We start from the raw sequence: 6,000 nt of genomic DNA on the forward strand, positions 1-6,000 counted from the left end.
ATGCTGTGTGTAAGCCATAATTTTTTCAATTGTTTTATCCTGACCGTATGTTTTGTCTTCACATTTCATCAATAAGTGTATGACATTATCGACCAGATTAATATTGTATCCATAAGCCGTCGTTGTCAAGGGACAACAACATGTTTACGTCGTTAAGTCACTGCATGACATCGATGAGAGAGTCTGTCTGGGATTCCCCCGGTTGAAAGGGGAATCCTTGATCCGTGTTACGTAACAACAACAAAGTCGTCAAGCAATGCTGCGATGTAAACATCGACCACACGGCCGCATTCCATAGAAGCGTGGAGTCAATATAGAAGGCACTGCCGCCTTTCATGATTCGTACCTTTGAGATCGCAACTTTTGGACGAAAATATTGTTTTCATGTCATTTTTTTTGCAATTTTTGAACAATCAAACGATCTTGAATAAACCTGCAAGCAGTTTACTGGCAACGTACATGAATGCATACAAGAAAGAATGGAGAGGACTCCGGACAGTTTTATGTCTTTGAATGGAGCATGGGATAGCACAGAGATCGATGTGTGCTACCTCGATGCAGATATAGATACTCGCAGCACCTCAATGGTCCAGTAATGTTATATAAAACAGATGCATTGAGTGTTCAGAATATTAAACATAAACAGGGACCCTATTTTGTGTTTACTACATAGGATACTTTGTGGGCTACCGCCATTGTGCGCACTTTGATCATGGATGTAAAAAATAGATGTACACTGGACCATGGAGGTAGTCTATTCAAGCGCCCGTGCTATTGGCTCTATCAATATGTTGTTACGTAACATTCGCCGTCTATTTTTAGCGGAGGGAAAGACCAACCGTTAACTGACTCCATGCACAGCTAATAATTATTTTAAGATATGACGTAATGGAGCAAGAATGTTAATATTTGATATATCTCAGTCATGCAATACATTTGTGAAAATACAATCACAATAGTCAAGAAAGATTGTCTATCAACCTCGTCACCACGTCCTCCGACGCGCCGAGGGCGTGATATATATACCCAGCAGTATTAAATGTACGCCATACACCTTACACAAAAATATGAAACCCCCTACAATATCATAACCCATATTTATTCACGTGTATATCAAATATTCATATATTTGTATACTTTCACGTACGTATATTTATTTACTCTTCTTTATGTCTACATTTTATTTATTTTTCGTTTGTTTTATGCAGAGTGCCTTTATTGTAATCTAAATCCAGATTCCGTAAGAGATGACATTTCAAGAAAGGATTACATTACATTACATAATATTACATTACATTACATTACATTACATTACATTACATTGCATTGCATTGCATTACATTATATTACATTACATGACATGAAATGACATTACATTACATTACATTACATTTCATTGCATTGCATTGCATTGCATTGCATTGCATTGCATTGCATTGCATTACATTACATTGCATTCCATGACATGACATGGCATGACATTACATTACATTGCATTACATTACATGACATGACATTACATTGCATTACATTACATTACATTACATTACATTGCATTGCGTCGCATTACATTGCATTACATTAAATTACAATACATTACATTACACTGCATTACATTGCATTACATTACATTACATTACATTACATTACATCACAGGACCCTCTGTTACAATAATAAATTTGTAAATTAACCTGTCAATTTTTTGAATCAACTGTTCTGGTACAAGCATCATCGATGCCAGATATGATAGTTGGGATAATGAAAGCACATTCACTAACTCAACTTTGCCATAAAACGTTGAATCTATCTTACCCGATGCTTTCAAGATATTCTCAAATTTTGCCTTTTTTGGTTCCCAATTTAAGGTAGTACGCTACCATTCTATATAGGAGAGCGCCCTCTTTTGTCCAGAAGATGTACATGTTCCTTTTAGACTACCTAACCTGGTGAGCGTGAATAACAGGACAAAATGGCAAAAAAACATGCTAGTGACCTTATAATATTTCTTTCAGAAGTTTTTATGAATCAAAACAACCGAAATTATATTTTTGCACTGAAAAATCGACAGTTATTTTTATTTTGAAAGATCAGTAGAGAATAATTAACAATTGTAGCTCTGACATAATATCAGTAAGCTAGAGGGTCAAATCTCAGGTCTAACAAAATTCACCTTTTTTCGTCACTTTTTGCTGTTTAGTAAGAAAATTTGCGTGGTGACCCCAACTTTTTTTGCTTCTAAATCAAAGAACACTGTCTGTTTGATAGATATTGCTGTACTTTTTAACATTTTGAAAATTATTTTGTGTATTTATATGAAGTTTATATTTTTAAAAAAGACTAATTTTACAGTTAAATGATAAATTTAGGGTCTAATATTTAATTTTTAAGACAAGACATCACAAATTTTAGTTGATTGTCCTAATTCAGCTGTCCTGGCAATGCAAAAATGTGGTATGCACACTGGGATCTGTTAATCGTTTGCGATAAAATAAAGATTCTGCTGGTAAGTGCAAATTTCACAAAATGGGAGATTTAGTGGTTTTCTGTCAATTTTGGCATGTGTTTTTTCAAAATTTTGCATGGGTACCCATATTTTTTTCATGTCTTTGCAATGTACTCATAAAGATTATTTCAGAAAAGTCAACTTCAAGAATGTCCCAACATTTTTTGGAATGGTAGCGTACCTCCTTAACTGCTCGCATTTTGAACGATCATAACCAAACCAAATGCAAAGTGCTTTATAACTGGTCGATCAGTCCACTTCAACCCTAGAATCTGTTTTGTACATGACCTCTTTTTGCCAGACACCCTCTGTTCTCCCATTGTTCATTTTCAAACCGGATGTCTTTTCGAAATCCTCTAAAAATTTCAAGAGCTTTTATAATTTAGTTTTCATCTTTGAGAAGTAGAGTAATGTCGTCAGCCAACTGTGCTTTCTTTGTAAATTTTCACATGGCAGTTGTATACCTTCTATATCAGTATATTGACGAATTTAAGGATGTACGATCGGAAAAAGTAAATGTAATGTCAATTTTTTCAAATGGGGATTTTTGAATACCTACATATGTGAATAGTCCAAAACTGGGAAAAAAACATGGGCTCACCGCGCTTGTTTTTTTACAAAATGACATTAAAAATTAACGGTTTTTCACAAAATCACTAAAAATTAATAAACAGGTCATCATTTTCATATTTATATTATGATTGCATTTTTCACGTTTACACTGTAAAAGAATAAAGAATTATAAACCTAAGCTACTTTGAAGATTTTTCTTACATTAAAATTGAGTTAAAAAGTCATCATATTTATTTTTTAACCAAAATTGCAACAAATATGCCCCAAATTTTAGGAATGGGAGAGGGTAATTTATTAATTATTGATAGTTTCTACTAATGTCAATCTTCTCAAACTTTGCCAAATAATAGCACTTTTTGTGAATTTTCCAAGACCACATTTTGTTTAGTAGGTCACCGAGCTCGATTTTTCACAATTTTGCAAAAACTAACTAGGATTTACAGGTTCTGGCGATAAACCACTCTCTCTCCCGGGTTCGTCGCACGAGGGCGCTCTTCAAATGCCGCTGACCTGCCGTGGCTACCCGCAGTGGCCAGTCATGATTAAAGCCTACCGACCATTAAACTTTAATGAGAGGAAATGACAGAACAAAGCAGAGACTTTTAGGTTCTTCTACTTTTAGAGTCTATATATTAATACAGCATACAAAAATCACGTAATATTTACTGCCGTAACGCTTATCGGTGGGGATTAGGTTGACTTCGCTCCAGGCTAAGTAAGTTTTCACACACTACGTGGAGCCAGGAGCCGAGGCCGTGAACTTGGCGTTTCTCCAATACACGATGACAATCGTAAAGGCAAGCCCGCAACTGACACAAGTGTCAAGATTTTCGGCTAGTTCACTCAAATCGACTATGCGACGGCCATTCTTCCATTCTCCGGTAGGTCTACTAGAGACACCATCATTGGAATTATAACCGCGAATAGCAAATCAGACGTCACACTTCTGATTTACGCTGTACAGGCTACGGTCATGTTGCATTTTTTTTATCTCTTTGCTGAATTCTCGTACCTTCCAGCATGTTTTGAGGGCACGCTAAACATTTTCTCGGCGCGATTTTCCTTTTCCTGCAGACGACATTTTGTACAACGCAAAAACGTTCGGAACGTCACTATGCGCGCGTGGTTACTATGGATACATTTCTGCGCGGAAATCGGCGCAGTACGCTTATATTTTCCGATCGTACATACTTAAGTTACAAGCCAATACGTCTACACACACATCAAAAAACAAAGCACTTATATTAGAGGATATCCTTGACGTAACCCTCTGTTCAATAAAAAAAATCGACATCCAATCATTATTGAATATAAGTTTACAACTTTGTACGTCAGAATAAATCACTTTCATCAATCTTCTAAGCTCTAGGCCCAAGCTAAATCTCTCTAATGACTAATGCGTGATCTCCCGATTACATGTAATACAATCGAACGCTTTTCCGAAGTCAACATACTGTTAACGAAGCCGTAGTATCTGTAGTATTAGTATTATTAATCCAGAAAATGTCCTTGCAATGATCAAAAGGAAAACCGCATGCACTTACGTCATATGTAGGTAAATTGTGAAAACATTTAGTGAAACAAGAATCTGACGTATATATATATATATATATATATATATATATATATTATATATATATATATATATATATATATATATATATATATATATATATATATATATATATATGCATCCTGCAATCCTCAGCTTGATCATTGCAGCATGCATGATATTATTACCTTGTACTTGAAGGCTCTGCTTTTGGCATCGGGCACCGTAATTTCCAACGAGGACATCTGTATACTTTGGTATACATAAAAAGAGAGAGAAACAGACAGACAGATAGACAGAGAAACAGACAGACAGAATGAGACAGAGAGTAAAAGCGACGGGAGAGTGAGAGAGCCAGCTAGACAGACAGAGGGAAGCCATTCTGTATCCTCTAGATCTTCGTAGCATTTTTTAACACAATCCACCTCATTCTAAATCACTTTAGAGAAAAATGAAAGCGTTGATCGAAAGCACTTCGGTTGATGTAATGATGGCATAGGTAATGTACATGTTGAGAAGAATGTTTTACATCTTAGAGTTTTTTTATAGTAAGGTTAGCAAAACGTATCTTATATATTCCCAACAGTTGCTTTTTAAAAAGTTCACATCTTAGTTGTAAGAGGTAAATTTTTCCCACTCTCAGAGAGGTACGGTGGTTTTAGCTGACAATGTTTGGACTGATGTGAAAAAGAACCAATCACATTCTTATAAACAGCCGCCACGTCGTAAAGTTTTCTAGATCCTGTATCAGGCCTGATCCTGTATTGACTTTACATCACCACACTGATTTTGCAAGATACGATGTAATAAAGAAAGAAGTTATGATTTTCATCTAGTGAGGGCGTCTTCGTGCTGCTTTCTTCTATGTACTCGTATGTGGTACTGTTCTGTAATGCAGAATTTCGGTTTTTTGTTTTGTTTTGTTTTTACTTATTTAAAGTTATCAAGGTATAATATTTAATGTGACAGTGGACATGTCTGTTAATAGGGTCTCATTCTCAATTTTCAAAAAATAGATGTCACTAAGATTGGAACAAAATAGGTCTAAAAAGAAGATGTCATATCAAGAGTGATGATTTTATACCGTGTTTTTTCTTCAGACTGACGGGTCTTGTTTCTCATTCCACATGGATTTTCGTGGTCCGGGTTACTTCAAAATAATTGTGTCGTGTGTTCGTTTTTGTTGATGTATACTTTTGGATATAATTTGAAAAACAAAAACATTTTGTTTAAAATGTAATTGTATCAAAACGGTAAGCCTACGGGATCTGTCAAACTGTTCGATTTCCCATATCATATTCCCGAGAAATTTTCCAGTAGAAATTCTGTATTTGAAGATTCTTTTCCTCCCAAGCTGCGATGACTTTTATG

Source organism: Ptychodera flava, chromosome 15, assembly GCF_041260155.1.
Source record: "Ptychodera flava strain L36383 chromosome 15, AS_Pfla_20210202, whole genome shotgun sequence".
In the NCBI taxonomy this organism is placed as follows: Eukaryota; Metazoa; Hemichordata; class Enteropneusta; family Ptychoderidae; genus Ptychodera; species Ptychodera flava.